This window comes from Orcinus orca, chromosome 16 (assembly GCF_937001465.1).
Source record: "Orcinus orca chromosome 16, mOrcOrc1.1, whole genome shotgun sequence".
In the NCBI taxonomy this organism is placed as follows: Eukaryota; Metazoa; Chordata; class Mammalia; order Artiodactyla; family Delphinidae; genus Orcinus; species Orcinus orca.
The window spans coordinates 11,326,026-11,350,253 of NC_064574.1; the positions used below are offsets into that span (position 1 = coordinate 11,326,026).

The window sequence follows — 24,228 nt, forward strand, 5'->3', positions numbered from 1 at the left end:
CTCAGGGCGAAAAAAAGGCAGGTCAGAGGGTTCAAATGTGTTTGTGAAAGGACGAGGACTCAGACTTTTCCTGTTAATTAAGTGCTCACCGAAGTCAGGAGCGACCATAACTACTGTCCTTGCTTTTCTATCCAGGCTCGCACCCTGGAAAAAGGACCCTGCAGCAACTGTTGAAGGTGATGTCCAATACTAACCAGACTCGGCTGACATTTCTAGAACCATCCTCTTTAAAAAACTTCAGATCCATTCCACTGGAATCAAGTTCCAGTCCCTTCCATTCTCCACCCTACATTTTGCCTTCTTCATTTGCATTTCAAAATTACAAAAATGACACATGCTTGGGCCTCTATAATTAATTATTTCAAAATAAAAAGTGAAACACTCATTGAATTAAAATTTTAAAATTCAACGAGCAGACAAATTTAAAGTGAAAGTTTCCCATCCGTCTCTCAGAGAAAAACACTGTTTACAGTTTACTACGTGCCTTACCAGACTTTTTTCTACATTTATACCTAGATTGCATATGTATAAATTCTGCTTTTAAACAACAAGGTCCTATCGTATAGCACAGGGAACTATATTCAATATCCTGTCATAAACCATTATGGAAAAGAATCTGAAAAACATATAATATGTAACTATAATATTATATATATAATATAATATATATAACTGAATATATTATATATAATGTATAATTATATATATTATATAATATATATAACTGAATCACTTTGATGTATACCAGAAACTAACACAATATTGTAAATCAACAATATTTCAATTAAAAAAAATTCTGCTTTTATAAAAGTGGAATCGTTCTATAACACTATTGTGGAGTAAACTTTCTCCATTTATTGAGGACATTGCATCCGTATCCATGCCTGTATCCACATCTATACTGTGTCTATCTCTATCTGCAGCCAGACCTAGAGCTACCTCATTCTTTTTAAAAATCGTATAGTGTTCTAGTGCTTGAATGTGCTCTGAATTTATTCAAACAAATATTTCCTATGAGTCATTTCCATATGAGGCAATAAACACACACACAGAAATTTTGCCTCTTGTGAGTATTTCTGTAGGATAAATTACTAGAAGTAGAATTTCTAGGCAAAAATGAGGTGTGCGTTTTTAAGTTGATGATACTGATACATTGCCCTCCAGCAAAAGTGCACCAATATCCATCCATTCCTTCACACGCGTTCATATATTAGTTGAGCACCTTCTATAGGCTGGTCTCTCTTCTAGGTGTTGGGAATATAGCTGTGAACAAAACCAAGCTCTCGTGGAGCTTACAGTCCAGAGAAGGAAGTTAGACAATCAACAGATACAAAAGCTACAATGTGTCACATGACAACAAGAGCTATGGGAACATTATAGCTGGATAAGGGAGGGAAAGTAGCAGTCTGAGCAGGATGAAGTAGTCACGGAAACTCCTTGAGAGGTAAAGGAAGTGAAGGGGCAATCCACATAGATGTGGCGGGGCGAGAATATTCCAGACAGAGGGCATAGCACTCCCACCAAAAACATGAGGCTCTCTGTTTACCCAAACTCTCACCAATATGGCCATTTCCTACCTCTCCCCCCGCACCTCTCCCTCTCTCTCTCTCTCTCTCTCTCATCTCTCTCATCTCTCTCATCTCTGTCCCTCCTGCCCCCCGGCCACCCCCTCACTCCTCAACAGTCTGAAGTCAAATCGATATATATATATTTTTTAAGAAACATCTTTTCTCATGTTTACTGATCACGTATGATTCTTTTTCTGTGAACAGCCTGTTGTATAACCTTTGTCCATTTCTCTCTAGTGCTGTTTAACTTTTCCTTACAGATTTATAAGAGTGCTTATATTTCATTTTAAGGATAGTAAGACTTCGTCAAGTAGGGGGCAAATATTTCCCCGATTTGCAATTTTTCTTCTAACTTGATTCCTTTTTCCATAGAGAAGTTTAAAGGTCGTATGTAATTAAATCTGTCAATCTTTTATAATTTTCGATTTCATGGCTTTTAGAATGGTCTTCCCAAACCAAATTATATGAACACTTTCCAAATCTGGGGGTACTTCTGTGTTTTAATATGTTTAAGACTGGGATTTGGGTGGGGGAAGGTAGGGGATCTATGTTATGAGGTGGGAAATCTCACTTTTTCCCCCCATTGAGATCCCAAGTATTCTAGCATCATTTATGGAACAATAATTTGGTAGTTCAAACTGTGAAGTCTGAAGCTGGACTGTCTCAGCTAGAAAACGGTTCCACTCCTCACTGGCTTGGGGACTTCAGGGATGTCACTTAATCTCTTTGTCTCAGAATTCTCACTGCAGAATGGGGATGGTACCAGTGTCTGCTTCTCAGGGTTAAGTGAGAGAATGTGTAAAGCATCTAGTACAGCGCACAATCGTTTCTCCACTGACGGTGGATGCCATTGGTATCAGGTCCTAAATTCCCACAAGCCCATTAGGACCCCTCTCTCTTCGGTCCCTTTCTCAGCCAGTACCTGGCTATTTTAATCGCTACTGCCTTGTGGGTTTGGTTAGGGGTGAAGCATTGTTTTGATATCTGAAATTACAAATGCTCCTTCTTTAATTTCCTTTTTCAAAATTTCTTAACTATGTTTTATCTTAGTTTGTTATTTTCCTTAATTTTATCAGAGTTTTGATCGGAACTGCATCCCATTTGAAGGTGAACATGGGGAAATCGTCACTTTTGTTCTACTGATTCTCCCCATCCAGGAGCAGAGTGTGTCTCTCCATTCACTCTCTCCTTCTGTGTCCCCAGGAACATCATGGAACATCTGCACGAGGGTTCTTCGAGTTACCTATCTGATTTATCCCCAGGTATTTTGGAGGTCCAGATCCTGTTGTAAGTGAGATCTTTTCCATTATATTTTGTAACCGGGATGCTGTCAGTACATTGGAAAGCTACTGATCGTAATGTTACACCTCATCGTCACTCTAGGTTCCCATGTTGTTTCTATTCATCTGACTCCCTTTTCCTTTGCTAATGCCTTATGAGCCCATAACAATTTAGAGTTTACAAAAGATTTCCAAATACATTCTCTCATTAATTCTCACAATAACCCCAAGTGGTCAGCAAAGCACGATTTTCTTTTCCTTACCTTGTACAAATGTGAAAGGCGAGGGCTCAGAAAAGGAACATAACCTGCCCAGGGTCCTTGTCCTGGTGGCTGATGGATGGAAGCAGAACGTGACCTCGGGACCCCCTGACTCCAAAGCCTCACTCCTTCTGCTGCCCCCCATTCATTAGTACTTTGTCATTCTGCTGTTACCCAAAAGTTTCTCGTGCCCACAAGCTTTCTTTCTGCCCCCCAGACATGCCATGTTCACTCCCACTTCAGGGAGTCTCCCCCACTTAGCCCGTGAGCCCGTGAGGGGGAGACCCGGTCTGATTACTTGACCGCTTTGCACAACGCCTGGGGCAGCACCCAGACAGGGCCAGCTTCGGGTTGTGTGATCTGTGCAGCCACACGGGCCCCATGCTCAGAAGGGACCCTGCAGTGGGTTCAACCTGCTGTCACCCTCCTAATGTTCTTAATAATTTTACCTTTGCCTTTATGATTTGTAAGTGAAGCCCAGTGGGACAACGGGGCAGGTGCCCAGGCAGAGGAGATGCCCGCAGTATGTGTGCTCCCCACGCCTCACACAGAGGATTCAAACTGCCCCATGAGCACAGAACTGTTCCAAAATCACTTCGTGTGGGCTAGAGCTAATACTGTACTGTATACTGAAAATTTGCTAAGAGAGTAGACCTTAAATGTTCCCACCAGAAAAAGCAAAAAACGTTAACTATGTGGGGTGATGGACGTGTTAATGAACTTACTGTGGTGATCATTTCATAGTGTAAACCTACATCAACTCATCACACTGTACACTTTAAATATGTACAGTTTCCTTTGTCAATTATACTTCAGTGAAGCTGGGGGATGGTGCAGGTGACTAGCTTCAAACACAGAAAGGAGACAGTGATGTCCTAAGAAACATCAACACCTCCTATCACATCCTTTCTTAATGAACGTGGTAACTCACATATTAGCAAACTGTTGACTAAAAACGATGCCACGGAAGGAAAGTGAAAAATAGGACAACCCATTGTTCTTTTTCCTTTCAGGCCTTCCTTACTCATCAGTTAGGGAAAAAAAAAAAAAAAAGAGCATTTTGGGAGGATGTGCACATATCCAGAAGTGAAATAAAAGCAGTTGAGTTAGTTTTGTCCACTCTCCTGGCAAGAATGAAATATCTATTCCTGGGGCTTCCCTGGTAGCGCAGTGGTTACGAATCCACCTGCCAATGCAGGGGACACGGGTTTGAGCCCAGGTCCGGGAAGATCCCACATGCCGCGGAGCAGCTAAACCCGTGCGCCACAACTACTGAGCCTATGCTCTAGAGCCCGTGAGCCACAACTACTGAGCCCATGTGCCACAACTACTGAGCCTGTGCTCTAGAGCCTGTGCTCTGCAACAAGAGAAGCCACCGCAATGAGAAGCCCGTGCACTGCAACAAAGAGTAGCCCCCGCTCACCAAAACTAGAGAAAGTCCGCGCGCACAGCAACGAAGACCCAATGCAGCCAAAAATAAAAATAAATAAATAAATTTTAAAAAATCTATTCCTGCATAAGCTATAAATGCAAATCACGTAATTTCGGTGATTCCACATGAGTTGAATGCTTATATTTGCATTCTAAACAGCCTTGCATGATATAAAGATGAACCATAAAACTTGTGCTAATTTAAAATTTAATTTTGCTTTACTTAGAACAACATTCAGTGCAAGTACAAAACACTATGACAAGTCGAGAGAGAGAGACCACAGAAAAAAGCTTTATATTTTAGTACCTTTAATGCCACTTTTTTCCTGCTTTTTGAACCAGGGCCTTACATTTCACATTGGATCCTGCAAATTACATAGAAAAATGACAAAGAGCTGCATCAGGAGTTGCTGGCGCAGGTAGGGCAAACCTGTGCTCTTCAAGCATCTCTGAGATGCACGACCATTACCCCAGCTCCAATCCTACTGCCTGTGCACCAATCCTCATGGGGCCGGATCTGCTCTAACAAGAATCTCCTCGGCCGTTGCCCTTCTCCTCGCAAATTCCTGTAGGCAAATAGGAGCTCCCTCCAGTGCTCCAGGACTTAGGACACCTTCCCAAGGTTGGCTGCTACCAAGACCAGCCCCTTCTCTCAATTCCCTGTGCCTGGAGCTCTTTACCCGCCTCCTATCTCAGACACATCCCTCTGCAAACTGCTCTGAGACAGGGATGGTTCCTGTGCATTTTCCAAAAGTCATGACTAAAAGCCGCAGGGTGATATCTGCCAAGTTCACTGAGGAACCCGGAGAGGACCCATGGGTGTCACACTTTCGGCTATCTGCATCTCTAACTACAGTCCCTGTTATCAGTTGGCTTTCTGGCTGGGAAGCACTCAGCAGCTGTTAGTGGCTTACCTTCTCTGAAAAGACTAAAGTAAAGAGTCGACGCCCAGCCTCTTCACTGGGTGGTTTTTCCCCTCCCGGGTGCAGAGGGGCGCCAGTTCCCACCACCCCCTCGTTCTCTCACCCAGCACTGCGCAACAATGTGCTCTGTATTCTTTCTGTCCTCTAGGAACTGCAGCGCTATTTTGTTATGCGCCTAACTAGCCAGGCTCCTTTCCCCTTCCCCGGGCATTCCGGTTTGCCCTTGAACTCGGCATCAAGCTCTGGGGTTAGCCAGCGTAGGTATCTTGCTACCCTCCTACCCGTCCTCCTGCACTCCAATCCTGAGGACCACAGGCCCGCACAGACGCGTGCGCGCATGCACGTGCACGCGCGGCTGCACCTGCCCGAGGTTTCGTATTGGTCACAGCTGTCGCGAGCTGCTGGCTGCTCGGCCCCTCTACACACATCATGTCATTTAACCCTGTGAGGGGAGGAATTATCATCCCCATGTCACAAAGACCAACCTGAGGCACAGAGAAGGTAGGAAGTGATGGCTTCTCATGAGTGACGGGCCCTCTAACCGCGAAGGCTGCGCTCCTCCCACCCGGCGCCGTTCCGCGCGTGTGGAGCAGACACGGATTGAGCATCCTCTGTGCGCCAGGCCCACGACCTCATGAACAGCATCTCCGCAATCATTACGTGTTCTCCACTCTTTACCTAGTGGCGTTTACTAGGTCAGATTGAAGAATTTCTCTCTCTCTGGTTAGATTTTCCCTTCCATCCTATATTTGAAGTGAATCATCTCCAGCACATTCCCAGACCCGGAAGTACATCAGGATCACTCAGGAAGATCCTCCCACCCTAAAAGTGGTCCCTGGAACCTCAGACCTACCGACTGGGGACCTCTGGTGGTGAGCCCAGGAATCTGCATTTTAAAGCACATCCGTGACACTGTCACAGCCAGGGCATTTGGGAACCCCTGAATCCTTTACCTTTATTGGTGTTACTGAAACTTCATTGTGCACAGGAATCATCTGGGATCTTATTGAAATGCAGGTTCTGATTCGGCAGGTCTGGGGCAGAGCCGGAGATTTTCTATTTCTACCATCTCCCAGGTGATGTTGATAAGGCAGGTCCGAGGACCACACATAGAGCACTAAGGGTTTAGGTCAGTGGTTCTCAGCCCCGGATAAACATCAGTATCATCTGGGGAGTTTTTTAAGCTAAGCTTCCCGGGCCCCACCCCCAGGAATCATGTAACTGGCCTAGAATCAAATCAGAGTCCCTCAGGTCAATGACTTATTGGAGCTGACTTGCACTGGTTTGCAAAAGCCTACCGTTAAGTTTTCAGGAATTTGGTGAGCGAGTTGGTAAATGGAGCCACTGTGAACCATTAAATTATATAAACTTAAATACATTATATTAAAAACAAAGATAATAAATACTCAAAACACACTTCATAATTATTTTACTACATTTAACTACTTTTGTGCTCTTGGGGTGATTTACATCTATTGTAACTGTATGATGGAAATACCGTGTAACAGTATGCTACTGCGTATTTCTTCCCAATGTTCAATGATATCAGCCATGGTAGGAATATTTACACCTCTGAGATCTTCAAATGTTACAAATTGAGCTTCAGTTTCTCAGAAAACTGGCTGTGAAACATTTGCCAGTGCACCTGCAGCCCTCAGATACCTGCCTGCACCGGAATCCCCTGGGGCGCGGGGGGTGGGGTGAGGTGGGCGGGGCTTGATAAATGCAGACAGCTGGAGACTCCTTAAGACTTCCTGAACCAACTCTCTGGGTGTGGGACTTGAAGAGCTGGGAATTTTTTTCAACTAGAGACCCAGGCAATTTCTTATCTATAATGAAGTTGCCTTAAAATATTAAGTCTTCCTACTTAGCAAAACTCAAATCGGATGAAGACACTTCCTCACTGGAACCCTTATCTTGTTAAGAAATTATTTTCAATGCACGTTGAAAAGACTTTGATGTGGGATCCAGTGCATTGCTGTCTCATCCAACTTCTGGACAGAGAGCTTCTCCTCCAGCCCACAGTAGAAAGATTCATCAGGAAACTCAATGGAGACTTTGTCCCCTAAGTGTGCTGGTTCCTGACCCCACAAACAGAAGCATCAGCCTCTGATTTTTCCTTGGTAAAGATGGTGTGCTGCTCAGAATTTTCCATCCTCAAATGTCCCATCAGGCTTAGGTCCAAATTCAGACCTTTTTGAAATGGTTGAAGAGAATTAAGAGTCAAGAAACTAAATGACTAGGAGGACATAAAGGAAGTTCTGCCCAACGGCATAATCTGAAGCTTTATTTGAAATCTGCCAAGGTTTGCCCATCCCTGGAGTCATGGAACTGGGCAACTACGGTCCTTGTGGGGATTGATTGAACAGCCTATGTTCTAATTAACAGCTATTAAGCTTAATATTTCCCACGCATTAGATAAGAACTTACGTTTAGTTCCTTGCTTGTTCTTCCAGAAATCCTACAAGTATGTATTTCTGTCACCACGTTACAAATGCTGAAATGGTTTAAGAAACTTGCCCAGGTGGGTGACATTCCTCAAGTCTTAATCTCTAACCATGTGTATTAATTTCTTACCCCTGCATAACTAATTATCACAAACTTAATGGCTTAAAACAGCCCAAATTTATTATCTCACAGTTTCCATCCATGTGTCTGGAGTCTAGGAAAGGATTAACTGGGTCCTCTGCTCAGGGTCTCCCCAGGCTGAAATCAAGGAAGGTGTGGCTGGAGCTGTAATTCTCATCTGAGTTTCTGCCAAAGCCAAGTACCAATTAAAATATTTACTTAGTTTTCCTTTAAGTAAACTCACTTTATAAAAACTCAGTCTGTCCTAAGCATTAATGTCCATAAAAGTCCCAGGTTTGATGGTCAAGTTCTCCTTTGTTCCTAATGATACGTTAAAACAAACATACGGTTATTTTTTAAAGTTTTAAGCATTCCATCTAAAATTATCTTGTGCACCAATGTACCCACATCACACTTTAGAACTCCTCACTGTACCATATCTGGACTTCTTGACACCACAACCAGCACTAGCAGGTCCTGGGCACCTTACAACTAATTTCTCCTGCCAACCAGCCACATCGAAGCTACAGAGCCCAGGCTGCCAGACCTGGGCAAGTGCAGGCCTGGAGACAGGTATATATTTTTTCATATGAAGCCTCCACAGATTTGATACGCATGTTATCAGCACCAGAAATGAATTTCCACAGCATGTCCTAGAGTGTTTGCAGATGTTTTGAGAACCTTAAAAAGTATCTTCTAATACAATATATCATTTAACCTTCACAAACTATGAGGCAGTTCCTGTCATCCCCATTTTACAGGTGAGGAAATTGAAACTCAGGGAAGTGATAGGGCAGACTGAAATGCAATTGTAGGTCCTCTGATGCATTCAGCAATGGTTTCCATAGCATCATCACTTTTTCCCAAACAACCTGCTAGTTCTCCCCCAGTGACCATTGTCCTTTCTCTCTTGGTAACAGAGCTCACAAATTTTGTAGCTGAGCACATGGCTACTAGGAATAAAGACTGCATTTCCCGGCTTCCCTTGCAGCTAGGAGTGGCCATGTGACCAAGCACTGGCCAATTGGGATGTGAATGGAAGAGACGAGGGCAACTCCTGGGAAGAGTCCTTCAAGAAAGTGGGTTATCAGTCTTTGCTGTTTCTCCTTTCTGTTGGCTGGAATGCAGCCATGATAGCAGGAGCTTCAACAGCCCTCTTGGATAATGAGGTGACCTTGGGAAATAGATGCCATGCACAGTGAAGCCACAAGCTAGGCGGATCCTCAGTCCCTGGGGACTTTTTGGAGCAGAGCTGCCCTACCATCCCTGAACAGCTTCCCTCTGGGCTGTTACATGATAGAGAAGTCAACCTTTACCTTGTTTAAGCCACTGTTATTTAGGTCTCAGTTATTCACAGCCGAACCTTTTCATAACTAATATAAGCCGCAGCAAGGAAGGGAAACACTAAGGTTTCAATGTCCCCATTTTACATATCAGGCCCTTCTTTTCTTGGAAACAGAACAGCTGGTCCACAGTGGGGCTGTGGCAGCGGGAGAGGTAGCTGAGTCACGGCCCACAGGTGGTACTTTGAAAACACTCATCCACTTAGGTGGAGCCTGAACCGGGTCCTCGGTACCTGCCACCTACAAGCAATCTGGTGCTGCAAAGCCATTCCTTCTGACAGCTCCGCTTAACGATGTGTTCCCTGTAAGCCAGCTCCTCATCAGGAATTTAAAAAACAAAATCAAAGCAGCCCCACCAAGCATGCCAGGCCCTGACAAATAGCAGATCAAAGCCAGCCAGACTGGCAAGACCCTGACGCCTTCTTTCCTGAGCTCTTCAGAGAATGTGGGAAATGGCAGATGATGGTAATAGAGGGGAATCAGAACTTCATTAGGGGGTGGAGGGAAAATGTGCCTAAGCTAAATAATGCCCACCCAGAGATGGCAGGGAAAGAAGGAGTGGGTTTTGGCAGGAACATATTGGATGAGCACAGAAGGTATTGTTGGACAGAGGAAGGAAAGAACTGTCATGTCTCGAAGCATCTCCAATGTTGACCTAACTCTGTTGGGTCAGTAGCACTGGTCCAGCCCCTGGAACCCTGCCGTGACATTTTCTCACTTCTTGAATTGTGATTTCGCACATCAATAACAACTGGAGGTGGAACCCTTCCCAACAGCAGCCGTCTCCAGCCCTAACTCCCCATTGGATTCTCCCCAGGTGGTTTCCAGTGGTGCCGCCAATGTGCCATTTCTGGCGTACTGAGTTTTACTGCCCCCTTTCCATTAGCTCCAACAACGGAGACAAGACACCGCTGGCCTGGCGGAAGGAAAAACAATTAATTGGATGTCAGTATCCAGAAATGGAGAAATAATGGTAACTATTACTACTATTTATTTATTGCCTACAACGTGTCAGGCATTGTGCTGGGTGATTTATATCTTTAGTAATAATGGCTAATATTTATGGAATATTTACTCTATGTCAGGCACTATGTTAAACATTTTCACATGTAGTAGCTCATTTAATCCTCTCCAAAACCCTAAGAGGTAGGTACTGTTCTTAGCTCCATGTTACCGATAAGAAAAATGAGGCAAAGCAGTGGGGGGATTTCTCAAAGGAAGAAGGTAAGAAGTGGCAAAAGCTAGGATGGACCCAATATAGAGCACTTTTGGTCACTGGAAGGGTGAAAAACATGAACAAGCACAGAATAAACAGGAGGCGGGGACACTAAGACATTTGCACATTTCCATCACCACCTATCCCCTTACCCAGTCTACCTTTCTCCACAACCTTATCGCTATATTATGAGTTGTTCATTGTCACATCCTGAATGTCAGTTCCACGAACGCAAAGATTTCCTTCTGATTTCTTTGCTGCCGTATTCCCAGCTCCTAGAACAGTGCTGAGCACATAGGAAATGCTCAGATAATGTTGCAGAAAGGAAGGAAGAAAGGGGGAATTAGAGGGAAAGAGGGGATATACAATAGCACGGAGCATTGCTTAGAGAGAAAGCTGCTGTGAGCAGAGTATCATAGAGGAAAGGAGGGATAGGCAAGTAGGTTAAAGAATAAGGCACTGGGCCCAGGCTTGGGAAGGACTACAAGAAAAAACTCTGAAACAGAATTTGATTGGAAACAAAGGCCCACTAAACCATGTTGAGGAGAATACAAAGACATTGACAGTTGGCCTTAGTCTAGGGGAGACAAAAAGGAGTTGGGGGAGGGGGGCAACAGCAAACTGGAAAACCCATGTTCTCTTCAAGGGAATCATGGGGGAAGGGGTGACCATGTTTGACTCCAACCAGTTTTTGCCACAGAGGAATATAGCCTTCAGACCAGATTTTTGTGAAATAGTCCAACTTCTTCTGCTGGCATCAAATTCCACGTGGTGGTTGTTGTCATCACTATTATTAAATGCTATAGGAGTGGGAGTATAGCTTGGTTGGACTAACCCTCCCACACATAATTATAAAATCTAAACAGTATACTTTAAAAACAACTACGTGAAATCTCTGAAGAGCAACCAGAAGTCAAAAGTAGAGGAGACTCTACCCTTAAAAGGTAGGAATTGAATATGGGGGATTTGCATACTTGTGGCTTTTGGCCTGAAGGTGCTCACCAATCTGCAGGCAGCTCAGAGTAACAAAAAGCTGCAGCCTTACTGGCTTGAGGTGTCAAAGGGCAGAGTTCAGGACTGGAAAAGCAGTGCAATCTGAAGAACAGAAAGACAAAAGATTGAAAAAAGATGAACAGAACCTCAGAGACCTGTGGAACAATAGACTGTGCCCTAAAATACATATAATTGGAATTCTAGAAATAGACTTGAAGAAATAAGCCAAAAACTTCCCATATTTGGTGAAAGACATTAACTTACAAGTCCAGGAAACTCAGCATACCCCCAGACAAGATAAATACAATGAGAAAGAAATAAGCCAAAAACTTCCCATATTTGGTGAAAGACATTAACTTACAAGTCCAGGAAACTCAGCATACCCTCAGACAAGATAAATACAATGAGAAAGAAATAAGCCAAAAACTTCCCATATTTGGTGAAAGACATTAACTTACAAGTCCAGGAAACTCAGCATACCCCCAGACAAGATAAATACAATGAGAACTACACATAGGTACATTACAATCATATTCCTGAGATTCAAACATAAAGAGAAAATCTTGAAAGCAGCCAGAGAGAAACAACATGTTACATATAGAAAAATAATTATATGATTTCTCATTAGGAACAATAACACCCAAAAGAGAACGGAATAACCTCTTTATTATGTTGGAAGGAAAAAAAATCTGTCAACCCACAATTCTTTGTTAAACTATTCTTCAAAAATGAAAACAAAATAGACATTTAAAATAAACAAAGACTGAGAAAATGCATCACCAATAAACTTGTACTATAAGAACTGCTATAGAAAGTTTTTCATGCTGAAGGGAAAGGACACCAAATGGTAATCACTCAAACCTACATGAAGGAATGAAGATCCCAAAAAGTAATATGTGTTCTAAACTGTCCTGCTGGTGTTATCTCATGAAAGATGTGAAAGAGCAACCAGATGAGAAAGGATTATGTGTGCAATCTTGTCCATCAAACAAACCATAGAGGTTCAACCCTCTCTAACATCTATGAAAGCAGAGGCTTGTTGAGGCCAGGTGGGAGAACTCTACGAGGGGCTTTTCCTCTCCCTTCACCTTCTGATCCCCGCTGAAGACCTATCTGCAATGTCCACACCCCCTGAGCAGTGGGGGTGAAGCTGGCGTAGGAAGTTTCTCAGCCCCCTGCTGCCTCTGTGCCTGCCAGCAGACTGAAAGTCTTTCAAGCCCAAGGCAATGTACTGTGAACCGGGAACCAATAAGAGGTAAACTGTTTGCTCTAGAGGAAAAGTCCCAAAGGGTTCAGGAGACCTGAGTTCTGGAATCTTCTAGACTCCCTGAGATGGTTCTTCAGCCTCTCCCTAGGTTCAAAATAAATCAAAAGGGAGAGACCAATTGGGAGAAAAAGAGCATCTCAGCCTTGCCTACCATGCTGTGCATTGTGGGGCTCAAACCTGCAACTGCTCATGGGAAATATTTGATGCTTTTTAAAAAACAAAGAGTTATTGTGTGGAAAAGTCCTTCTCTTACACATACTCCACTATTTTCAGGGTGTAAAAATCCAAAGGAAGGCTGAGTTTCAAAAACTTAGGATTGGCAAGAAGGTGGAGAATTTGGAACCCTTGTGCTTTGCTGGGGGGAATGTAAAATGGTGCAGCTGTTATGGAAAACAGTACGGTGGTTCCTCAAAAATTTAAAAATAGAACTACCATATGATCCAGCAATTCCACTTCTGGGTATATACCCAAAAGAATTGACAGCAAGGGCTCAAACATATACCTGTACACCTATGTTCATAGCAGCACTATTCACAATAGCCAAAAGGTAGAAACAACCCAAATGTCCATCAATTGATGAATAAACAAAATGTGGCATATTCATGCAATGGGATATTATTCAGCCTTAAAAAGGAAGGAAATTCTGACATAGTCTACTTACTACATGGATAAACCTTGAAGACATTATGCTAAGTCAACTAAGCCAGATACAAAAGGACTCATAGTGTATGATTCCTCTTAGATGAGATCCCTCGAGTAGTCAAATTGATGAAGACAGAAAGTAGAATACAGGTTACAGAGGCTGTGCGAGGGGTAAAGGGAATTTGTTGTTTCTTGGGTATAGAGTTTCACTTTGGGATAATGAAAAGGTTATGGAGGTGGATGGTGGTGATGGTGTCATAACTGTGAATGTGCTTAATGCAGTGTACACTTAAGACAGTTAAAATGGTAAATTTTATGTTATGTATATTTTACCATAATAAAAATAAACTTTAAGAAAAAACATTTAGGAGCCCCCAGGACACAGTGAATTTTTTTTTTTTTTTTTACTTGGAGTCCTTGCGGTCTCGGTGCTGCCCTGAATTGCTGGTTCTCTCCCGCACGTTTCTATAACCAGGGCTGGGGATGATATACTCCTTTCTTATGTCAATGTCCTTCATCTTCTCTGAGTGGAGGTGTCAGGGCTCACAGACTCTTGGTTCCACTTGAGAATTTCAGTGCCCCAGCTCCAAAACTTCCGCGTCGGCCACTTGACCACGCTCCCGAACCCACAGTGAATTTTTTAAGCTGAAATGTCTATGGCATGTGGATTCCAGTATCCCAGATCTCAAGGGACAGTGATTCTGCCAGGGTCAGTTGAGGTTGTTTCCTTGCTCTAGAGCCCCTCTCTTACCCAGTGGGTCTCCGGGGCAGGTCCCATTTTGGTGGTTTCCAAAGTGCCCCTTCCCTCCCACACTGTCTCCCCAGCACTGGGCACTTGTAATAATAATATTTATTAATACAGCCACTTATGGGGTGGATTCATTTAATCCTCATGACCCCATGAGGTCGGTACCATTGCCTTAATTTTACAGATGAGGAAACCGAGGCATAGAAATGTTCAGTTGCTTGCCAGGTTTCACCAGCGGTTGGGGACCGAGACAGGATGCAAAAACAGACCAGCTGGCTCTAGAGGCATATTCTTAATCATAACTCCTGTAGCCATCCTGAGACAAGCCGTGCCTCTTGCTCAGGAGTGAAGGGCCTTCCAAACACAGCTGAGTGTTTTGTTGTTGATTTGTTTGGCGTCTTTGTGAAGTTAGGCCCCATCAGAGAAGCCACCCACCGCAAGGACGCTGATGCCGTGGCAGCTCCCTCATACTGCACGCCTTCCGTGTCTCAGGAGCCACCTCTTTCAATCCTCACGATTCTGCCAGGTGAGTAGATATGACCCCATTTCACAGATGAGGACAGTGGGGGCTCAGAGTCATTGGCTAACGTGCCTGAGTCTACACCTGAGCTGGGGTTGAAAGCCAGGAGTGGCTGACTTAGAATCTCTACCCCTAAACCCAGCAATTCATAGCTGGGGCCTATTTTGCCCTTCAGGGGATGCTGGGCAATATCTAGAGACATTTTTGGTTGTCTGGACTTAGGGGGTTGCTACTGGCATCTGTGGGTAGAGGTCAGGGATGCAGCTCGACATCCTGCAATGCTCAGGACAGACCCCCACGACAGAGAACTCTCCGGCCCCGAATGTCAGCGGTCCTAGGCTGAGAACCCCACCTCAACGCTAGGCAATGAATAAAAGCAGTGCAGTGGATCTCCGTTTTAGGTTTTTAAAAATTTCCCCAAAGTCTTAAAATACACACCTCGGCACGTCGACCGTGGCTATCTCTGGGTGGTGAGAACTCTGGTGAGTTTTATTTTCTTCTTTTGGCAAAACTGCATTTTCCAAATTATCCTTGATGAATATGCATTAGTCTTGTAATCAAATGAATTTCAGCTTTTTAAAGAAGCCCAGGGGCTCCAAGTTGGAGAACCCTTCTGGGTTGCCATTTCGCTATCTGATGCTGAGTTTCAGGAAGATGAGTCAGGGTCGTCTGCTCTGCCAGTTAGCAGAGGCTCACCCTGGGACTTCGCCTCTCTGAACCTGTGTTTCCTCGTTGGTGACGTGGAGACGTAACCTCTTGGGCCAGTGCCACCGTGGTCCATCTAGATACCTGTCCAGGGGCCGGGCACTGTGGAGTTAAGCATTTCACACACATTTGCTCAGTTCAACTCCCCACAAGCTTGAGATCGGACATTGAACCTCAGGAAGGAGAAGTACTTGCCCGAGATCGTGCACATGTAGGTGGTAAACTGAGGCTCAAAGCAAAAGATGATGGACTCCCAAAGGCCTGTTCTTGACTTGCACTCTGTGCAACCCCATTGCTCAGCTCCACGCCAGCCAGCAAGTTAAAAACTCGAGCAGTGGCAGCTTCTGGCCGCCAGAAGCAGGAGGCAAGACCGCCCTGGCAAGACAGCTGAAGAGCTCCGCAGGCAGCTGGCGTCCCGGAACTCCTTGAGCACAAAGGGCTGTGCGGCATCCATCTCACTCTATCCTTCAGGCCCAAGGGGATGTGGGACAAACCAGGTCAGTAATCAACATGGGACTGAGTGAGGAAGCTGCCTTCCTTAACCCTCCCAGGCAGGGGATAAAGGCCAAGTTGGGTCAGACCAACCCTCTGCAGGAGCAGAGTGGGGCTGGGGACAGACACCCGGGAATCAGGAAAAAAGCCAATCGGGAGGCTCCCAGGAGCCCGGGTGAAGCTCCTCCGACTTTTCTCCGCATCCATCTTGTTCTGTCTTGTGAAGACGTTATCCTGCCCTCACCAGGCTAAGGGATGAGTTCGGGTGAGCCCGAAAGCACCTGGTGCTCCTCCAAAGGCTGCCAGGCAGCTCCAGCCTGTGACCCCATGGAGGGAGGGCTGCCAGAGGGAGCAGATGTTTTAGTATAAGTACGTTCCATGCGATCCTGGGGATATACTTATACTTTAAAAATTATTCGTTGTTTATTTGAAGTTCACATTTAACTGGGCAGCCCACATCTTATATGGCCAACCTACATGGAGGAAAAGGGCAGAGGACTGCAGTGCTGGCCCTTATCATGACAACTCTATTCAGACAGGGCCACGGTGACCCCTTTCATGGGATCTGAATTCTCTCGGATTTAGCCTCTGCATCTTTCTTTCTTTCTTTTTTTTTTGCGGTACGCGGGCCTCTCACTGTTGTGGCCTCTCCCGTTGCGGAGCACAGGCTCCGGACGCGCAGGCTCAGCGGCCATGGCTCACGGGCCCAGCCGCTCCGCGGCACGTGGGATCTTCCCGGGCTGGGGCACAAACCCGTGTCCCCTGCATCGGCAGGCGGACCCTCAACCACTGCGCCACCAGGAAAGCCCCCTGCATCTTTCTTAAAAGCACATTTTTTTTTTACTTCCTCTTCCTCCCTAATGTCCTCCCTTGGCTCCCCATTAGGTCCCCATAAACTCTTTAGCCAAGTCTGTTCTATGCACTGCTGTAGCCCCAGGGCGTGGACATAGAGGGGGGCGGGGAACACCATAGGAATGAGCAGATGCACCGTCTGGGGAGGGTGGCCCCCTCTATCTCCAGCCTCGAGCCTCTCCCTCCCTCCCCCGCACATCCTGCTGGGGCCGCACTGAGCTGCTTTCACTCCCCACCATCACCTGCCTCTGAGCCTGACCTCCACTTCCTCCCAACTCCTGCTCATTCTTCAAATCTCAGCTTTCCCTTGACCTCCACCCAGGGGGTCCGTAGTAAAGAGCACGCCTAACCTTCCTGAGCAGGCAGACGATGCCGGCGCTGCTCTAAGCAGTCAGGTGTTTGTCGATCCATCGCGGAGTCAGGTGGGTGATCACCTTTTTTACACCCAGTAAGGGTGAGGCCAGAATCTCAAGCCATGAGGTCTGGCTCCTGGCCCCCACTTACACCAGCTTCCCTCTTAATCATCTGTATATGGAACTTTCCACCCTGGGTGGTGACTGCCTGTCTACTTGCCTGACCCCTCTGCTGCCCACGAGCTCCAGAAGGGGAGGGACAGGGTCTTGTTCCCTGCTGAGTCCCCAGCACCTGCCATTATCTGATAATAAGAATTAGAGTATAGATCAACGTTTACTGAGTGTTTGCTACATTCCAGGCACTTTCAAAATGTTTTATGTGTTTCACTCAATTCCCACGACGATCCCATGAGTTATATAGGTACTATGGTTATTCCCATTTTACAGATAAAGAAACTGAGGCACAGAGAGATTAGGTTAGTAGCTCAAGCCTCACGGCCAGAGGCAGAGTCGGGAGTTAGACTCGGGCCGCCCAGCCCAAGCTGTGCGCTCATTTTTCTCCATCTGACTTGTTTCATTCCACACCCTCAAGCTTCACCCATCTTATTACAAATGGCGAATACTGTATGAGTTCACCCATGTGGAATATAGAAAACTAACTAACTAAACAAAATCAAACATGTAGATATAGAGAACAGAGCAGTGGTTACCACAGAGGAAGGGGCAGGGGGAGGGCAAAATGGGTAAAGGGGATCAACTGTATGGTGACAGATGGAAAATAAATTTTTGGTGGTGAGCACACTGTTGGGCCTACAGAAGCAGAAATATAACGTGTACACATGAAACCTACATAATGTGATAAACCAATGTTACCTCAATAGAAAATAAACTTAAGAAAACAACAGTGACGTGGCTGTCTCAAGGCCCCGTGGCTTCTTGGTGACAGAGCTGGGATTGGAGTGCTGGCCTGTGCTTCTAATCACCGTGCTCACCACCATGATTTCACGGCCCCTTTAAACAAGGGCTTCCATCTATTAACAAGAGATGTTGCAAACTTCTGCAAACAAAACTCGGTACAAGGCATTCCTCAGTGAGGGGAAGTTGCCCCCCTGCTTCTATTGGTGCTGTGAAGCAAACCTCCCTAGGGAGAGGCAGCCCCACAGTTTCCTCTCCATCCTCAGCTGTATTTTCTACTGGAAGATTCTCTAACAGAACTGATTTACCTCTGTTCATTCTACACTTCACAAGACAAGGACTCAAGCCAACTGAAAGGAAAGTTTATTCATTGCTTTTTTTTCACTAACTGATGGCCAGTGAACACCTGTGCTGGGTGCTGGGCACCTACAAATTATCAGGACCAGGTCATAGCTCACAGACTAGTGCAGGGAAAGAGCCAAGAAGGCAGGGCGACAAACAACTGGGCAGTGATGCCCCATGGTCTAGACACAGGGAGTTACAGGAGCCCACGGAAGGTACCCCGTCCCACCTGGGGGAAACAAGGTAAAACGTGATATGAGCCATGAAGGATGAGAAGGAATCAGCCAGGAGAAGTGGGGTGGGGACAGAGTGACAGCAGGTGCAAAGGGGAGGAGGTGAGCATGAGGGAAGCCCACCCTGAGGACCCAAAACCTCAGCATCCCTGGGGCATGGAGTGTGTGGTAGGGAGTAGGGAAAAGCCAGGGCGGTCAGAGTGAGGACTCGATCCCGAGGGCAATGGGAGACCACGGAAGGCAGGTGCAGAGACACATTTACTGTCTCCTGCTCACCCCTCCTATCCCAGCCCCTGGCAGCTGGCGGGGGCCATGTGTCCACTTCCGGCCAATATGCTGTGAGCAGAGGAAGTGAGATGCGTCCCTTCCAAGCTGAAGCACCTAAGACCCCGTGCACGGACCTGCAGCCCCCCTACCTGCCGCAGAGACGCTGGAGCCACGTGCAGCTAAAAGATGGAAGCACTGGGACACGGAAGGGGCCATTCCACGGGGAGCTGCCCTGGAGAGGCATGAACCCCATGGCGGAATTTGTGTGAGTGAAGAGTACACAGTTCAGTCACTGAGACTCTGAAGCTTGTTTACAGCAGCTGGTGTAGCGAGTCCAGCCTGATTACATCGGTAGGCGGAGAACGAGACACACGGTGACTCATGGTGGGGGAGACGCTTTGGTTGAGCACTGCGGTATCAAATTAAAGTTGGATCCAAAATATTGAGGTTTCAGTTCATGCCCATTGGATTTCTACCCCAGTCTCCGTTCCACAGGCTGAAATCTCTGTCTTGTACAGAGATTTGTCTGGTAAGTGGTGGAGTCAAAAGAGGACCGGGGGCTGGGCCGTCTCCAAGGCAGCCTTGACTCAGCACCCCGTGGAGAAGCAGACAGGGGGCGGGGGACCATCAGGGGCTTGAGTTCTCACTATGCCACCACTGGTTGACCACCCACCCCCGGTCAGCCCCTTTCTCCTCTGCCTCCTGGCACTCCGGTTTTTCCAAGGCTCATCTGCAGCCCGGGGAGGGGGGGGGGTCTACCCCTATCCTGGCCAGTGAGTTGTATGAGCAGGTGGGTCTCTCCAAGGCTACTAGAAAGTGGATCTTCTCAGATCAAAAGACATCGGCTGACAGAGAGCGAACCTCTCGCCTGACCCTGCTTCCTCCCTAGAAGGAGGTAAAGACGTGTCTGGAGCGTTGGCAGCCATATTATGACTCTGAGATGACACATCTGAGGACAAAAGGTCAACTCAGAAAGGTGTCTAGGGAAAGGTCTGGGTCTCTGGTGACACTCTTACGGTAGGAGGCATCCTTTTATTTCTGCTCTCCAGACCTCTTGTTAAAAGAGCAAATATTCTCATCCTTTCAGCTCCTGTTATCAGGGGTTTTGCTACCCACAGCCTAACACACCCTAGCAAATATGCTTTTCTCTTTCACAAATGCAATCTATCAATAGTGTAAATGGTTAACTCAGCCCAGGAAGATGGGTCCTACCAATGACTCAAGAAAAAAAGCCAGCTGTCTCTGTAGACTAACTGTCATATCCACCGCAGGTACGTCCAGAATCCAAGAGACACAGGAGCTGGGGCTGGCATTTTTGCATCTCCTTAGTTTGGGATCTTGGCCTCTGTTCCTGCAGGTCGTGGGCATTCAAGGTCACAGCACCAGGCCTGTATCAGAGGCCGATCTGATGCCAACCGCTCTCGTGTTTCACATCTCCTTCCCAGCAGCCCCACAGCCATCTGTGAGGGGAGCTTTACAGGCAGACAATCATTTTCGATGCTTTACACATCCGTGGGAGACGGCCGAGCCCGTGCCCAGGCTGCCGTGGCCTCCTACAGACAGATCCCTGTTCCCCCAAACAGTCAGGTTTCCATCACTCTCCTGTCTGCCTCAGCAAACGGAACCCTGAGCCCAGCAGATGACATACCAGGGTTTACTTCGTTTTTAAAATTATTTTGTCTCATCGCACAGATACTAGTCTTAAATTCATAGAAAGTAAGAGTAGAAGTAGAAGGCATTTGAGAGGTCAGTGGGCCCAGGGAATTCACTATACAGATGGGAAGACTGAGGCCTGCAGAGGAGGTGGAGTTGGCCCATGCTCATGCTATGACCTAGAGACAAAGCCAGAACTAAAACCTAGGTCCCCGTGGATACTGAAAAATCTTTTAAACATAAACTGGACAAAAATACCTATATGTACATGCAAGTATTACAATAAAGTAGAAGGATGTTCCTTCTCGGTTTTGAAATGAGATCACAAAGAACTTGTGGTCAAGTGTACCTAAGGCAGAAACCCTACTTAAAGTGCGTTGGCTGTTTAAAATGCTTATGGCCTCAGTAATCGAGAAGTCCAGAGACATGCCCGACTTCACCCAGTAAGTTAAGAAATCTCTCCTCTGGACCCTCCATCTCCCAGCTCTGCCGTCCTCCACGCTGGCTGATGGACAGGGTCCCCCCATGAGGTGGCCAGACAGCCTTCAGCATCCCCAGGCTCACATCCAATCACCTTGACAACCCCAGAGGGACGAAAGTGCCCCCTGTCAAGACCCAGGGCCGACCCTCCTCTGAACAGCTAACCGCAGCCAGGGGACGCAGTGCTCAACCCACCCCCCTGACCACCTGAGAGGAGTGGGCGGGGTCCGCCCAGAGTACCTAAGCTTTATAAGAAGTGGGGAAGGGGGCTTCTCAAAACACCAGATGCCCATGTCAGGAAGGAATGTGCACTGCAGGCTCTTTGTTGCCCCTACAGACCCTAAAAAATGACTCCCACATATGAATGAATGAATGGTGTTTCATAAACACGGACTTCCTGAACCAGTCATGCTGAGTACTTATACCATAAAGCCACAAGGACTTTCCAGTCTCTCTTCATACTTCCCCCAAGTCGCACCCCAAGTTCTCTGCAAGATGTTGGAGAAGCCAGTGCATAGGAAAGGCAAGAAGGCACCTATTTCGACTGTTCCAGTGAATCAAGAAAGGCCCCCACCCAGTCAAAACCTTCTCGCCCGAGCACTCCCCACCATGACAGGATTCCTCACCTTAGCAGCACAAAGGACTATCGCAGACCGAAGAGCACAGGCTTCTGAATCTGATAGACCAGGGTTCAAACCCCAGCCCAGCCCCTTATTAGCTGAGGTCCTCCTACACATTCCTTCCCCTCTCGGAGCTCAGTGTTCTCATCGGTGGGGTGGGCATAACCACCAAACCCGCCCCCGGGCGCAGTGGGAGGGTCAGGGGACAGGATGGGCAGTCTGTAGCTCAGCGCTTGTGACACTTCCTGGATGACACTATTGGCTATTCTGGGTCCCAGAGGGCCACTCTTAACCCCTTTGACATCCAACATACTTATCACATAAGCACTTGCTTTGCAGGGAACCGAGCCCTCTGGGGACTGGGATATAGCTACACTTTAACAACAAGGGAGTGGAGAAGGTGTCCAGAGCATGAGAAAAACAAACCCATGGGGCTACCACAGTCAACAGAAAACTTCTGCAAACATTTACTCACTTAATCCCCCCAATAATCTTGACAGAGATCCTGCTATTGCTCCCCTTATACAGATGAGGAAAATGGAGGCTCAGAAAGACTGTCACCTGCCCAATTTACACAGCGAGTGAGTGACTCCAAGATCAGGGCTCTTTCCAGCGTCTTTCATATATGGGACCAGAATCCAAGCACCTGGTCCCACTCAGGGAGCCACACTTCACACCTGGAGAGGAACCTTCCGAAATGCCCCAGAAGAGAGGTTCATGGAACAGGACAGAGATATTTATGTAGTCAGATGCTGAGCTGTCTCCTTACAGCCCTCTCCTTCCCCCATTAAGAGGGTCTGCCGCTTCCAGCTGTGACCTGGGACAAGTGGCAAAGCCGCTCTGAGCCTCCCCTCCCTCTGTGTAGTGACGTAGCATTAGTGCCTTCCTCATAGGCTGCTGTGAACTGCAGCGGGGATGGAGGTGACCCACCATCCTTCCCTCATCATTTCCGAGGGGAGCTCATTTCTGAGGCAGTGCAACTGTGATTCAAACCTCCCCTCCATCAGTGAGGTGGCATGTGGTCCAAGTCCACCCAATCAGAGTGCCCCATCCGCCCTCCCACAGTGACTGGGGCACGGATGGGCACATGATCTGAAGACAACCCATCCAGTCCCTGCAGGACCTTTATGAAAAGACCTCTGTTTCTGCAGGAGTGGCTAAGCTTGGCCTGCTGGAGGCCACCACCTCCCATCTGCAGCTGGGAGTGGGGTCAGATCCAATGGAACCAAGTGGACTGGGAGTGACGGAGGGGAAGTTTTCCCAAAAGGAAATCAAGATGCTGTTTCCGGAAGAAGAGGGAATGTGGGCTAGGCTGTCCAAAACAACAGATGGTCAACACAGACATTATCACCAGGAGGTTCCGGGAACTGAGCGGCCCTGCTGCCAAGTATCAGACCATCGGGTTCCTGGAGATCTCACATTACCCAGAACACTTACCAATCAATTCCCAGTCCAGAAGGAGGGTCCAGGTCAGAAAGTGATTCCAGGACCCCCAAATGAGGCACGGAGGAGTTGAATTCACTCCTCAGCTTAAATGCGGGACTCAGATTATTTCAGTTTTATCTGCCACTCACCGCTCTCTTGCTGACATTATTCTGTCAGGATGCTTCTCTAGTGCCAGGCTCTGCTTTCGCCCAGCGGCCTCCCTGGGGCTTCGTTGTAAACAGAAGATTGGATGTAGATGAGCCAGGAGCAGCAGAACTGCAGCGGTGAGATAATGGATGCAGCTGTGCAGTGAAAGCGGGATGAAGTTTGAGTCTCTTTCTCTGCTGGTGCACCCCCATCACCTGCTCCCCTCCAGCAGCACTTGTTGAAAATGATCTAATACTATCTAGGTGTCATCCATCAGCCCTACCACATGCCAAACCAACTCAGCACCTGGTCCTGCCCATTCTCCCACCTAAATCTTCTTCAAACTCCACTCTTTCTTGCCCATCCTTTGCCCTGTATCACCTCTCACTGTAGCATCCCTCTCACGGATCTCCATACCTCCACCCTTGCCATCCAGAAGCCACTGTTATCTCTTCAAGAAGCAAATATGGCCCTAGTATCAACTCCCGTCACTCATTAACATCCTTCTATAGGTCCCTATTGCCCTCAGAATAAAGTCCAGGCTCCTTGGCATGGCTTGGAGAAACCTGCATGCCCTGGCCACTATCTAACACTCCTTTCTACCTTTCTGTCACTGTCTCACAATGAACTTTAGGTTCCTCAGATGCACTAAGTTCTCTCACCTCCCTGGGGCCTTTGCATATGCTGTTCCCTGTGTCTGCAACACTATTCTCCCTTTCTTCACCTACTTAAATCCCAGCCATCCTTCAGTTCTCAGCAGAGAACCCATTAACTGTAGAAATGTTAGTTTCCCCTCCTGCAGGCTCCCATAGCACCCCGCTCTTTGCCAATCATGAGTAAATTTTAATTCTTTATTTGCCATAAAAACATATATACACACACACAGAATAAGCACTTTATGGGAAGGGACCTTGGCTAACTTGTTCACTGTTTCCTCAGCACAGTGCTTGGTACATAAAACACATCCAGTGAATGATCTGTTAAA

At 46.8% G+C, this 24,228-nt stretch overlaps 1 long non-coding RNA gene across 2 annotated transcripts in view; it reads right to left on the reverse strand.

Moving 5' to 3' along the window:
- The window catches only part of LOC117197779 (uncharacterized), a 231,081-nt gene that overhangs the window by 201,670 nt on the left and 5,183 nt on the right, over positions 1–24,228 (reverse strand). For both annotated transcript variants that reach the window (XR_007472119.1, XR_007472118.1), the window contains exon 2: positions 23,246–23,398. This is a non-coding gene — a long non-coding RNA (uncharacterized LOC117197779). The remainder of the gene's footprint in view (positions 1–23,245; positions 23,399–24,228) is intronic.